Source organism: Adiantum capillus-veneris, chromosome 3 (genome assembly GCF_014529385.1).
Source record: "Adiantum capillus-veneris isolate H3 chromosome 3, ASM1452938v2, whole genome shotgun sequence".
NCBI classification, from domain to species: Eukaryota; Viridiplantae; Streptophyta; class Polypodiopsida; order Polypodiales; family Pteridaceae; genus Adiantum; species Adiantum capillus-veneris.
This window is the reverse complement of record NC_140933.1, coordinates 117557691-117559300: the sequence shown is the minus strand read 5'-3', so window position 1 is coordinate 117559300 and position 1610 is coordinate 117557691.

The window sequence follows — 1610 nt, the reverse complement described above, 5'->3', positions numbered from 1 at the left end:
ATGGCCGGGTTGGCCAAAAGATGACAAAGAGGAATGTGAGGCAACAAGTGATGCGAGGGGAGGGACGGCAAGGTGAGCGTGCAAGGACAGGGGGGCGTGAGGGGGATGGGGACATCTAGGATGCAGGGCGAGAGGGCGAGAGGGGACAGAGGCAGCTGGACACGAGGGGGACATTGGGCGGGGGTGGGTGGGGGCCATAGGGGGGATGTAGTCCACGTGGACTGCGGGCGATCGACAATCCATGTGGATTGCCACACGGCGATTCGTTGTCCACGTGGACCCCATGCCTACGTGGCAATCCACGCCGACAATGAAGCATTGTATGGCAGTCCACGTGGATTGCCACGTGGATAGCAGCAATGGTCCCCCTTCTGACCCCCCACTGTCTCCCCCCCCTCCCCCCCATTGCTCGCTATCTCTTCGACCCCCCCTGTTTTCCCCTCGTCCCCTACTGCCCTATCGTCGCCGCCCTATCCCCCCCCCCCCCCTGTTTTTTTAACCCCGCCGCCGCTGCGTCCCCCTCCCCTCCCTCTACATCCCCCTCCCCCCCCCCGGCGCCCTACGCCCCTATGCTGTCGGACCGCAGAGAGAGAGAGAGAGAGAGAGAGAGAGAGAGAGAGAGAGAGAGAGAGAGAGAGAGAGAGAGAGAGAGAGAGAGAGAGAGAGAGAGAGAGAGAGAGAGAGAGAGAGAGAGAGAGAGAGAGAGAGAGAGAGAGAGAGAGAGAGAGAGAGAGAGAGAGGGGGGGGGGGGGGGGGGGGGGGGGGATGGGGGCAGTCCACACGAGGGGGGGGGAGAGAGGGGGGGCGGTTCACACGGGGAAAGAGAGAGAGAGAGAGAGAGAGAGAGAGAGAGAGAGAGAGAGAGAGACAAGGGAGGACAATGCAATTTTAACAAAAACATTTTAATATGGATTTCAAAAACTATTAAATACTATTAATAACTACTAAGATCAATATAAAATGTTCTGAAATCCTCTAAACGCAACTAAACACTTTCACTCTCATCTTTTCAATCTCCTGCAAGAGATTTCTACTCGACTATCATGTCATGCACTATAGTCTTCCCTTTTTTCGAAAGGGCTTTTCCCTTTACCAATGGGAAGATTATCTTTGGGGTTAAATATCTACAAGATCATGTTTCGGCACAAACTTTTCTGCTTTGCATGCAATTGTCATGGTTGGGAGTGAAGAGTTGACAGTGCCAATGAAGAGAACAAGCAATCACTTGGGAGAGGAGTTTTACGTTGTGGGAAAATCTCTTTCTACAAAGTTCGTGGTGCTAGTCGAAGATGACACGGTCTTAAATTCTAATGGCATGGTTGCTCCATTGGTGGATGTTCCCTACATAGACCTTACTAGTCCAAGAAAGGAACAATGCTTTGGAGACCAAGCATTGCAAAACTCTATTGAGGTAAGGAGTACAAATAGTATTTTGTCATTTTTTAATACAATGACGATGCCCAACACTTTGACGAAGCTTCTTTCAAAGATAGTGGAAATCAAACAAGTGTCCGAAATGCCAAAGGTGTATAATGGTAACATGGTGTTTGAGTTTCCACCGACCTTAGGAAAGGTTCATCGAATGGATGCTATAGAACATAAGTATGATC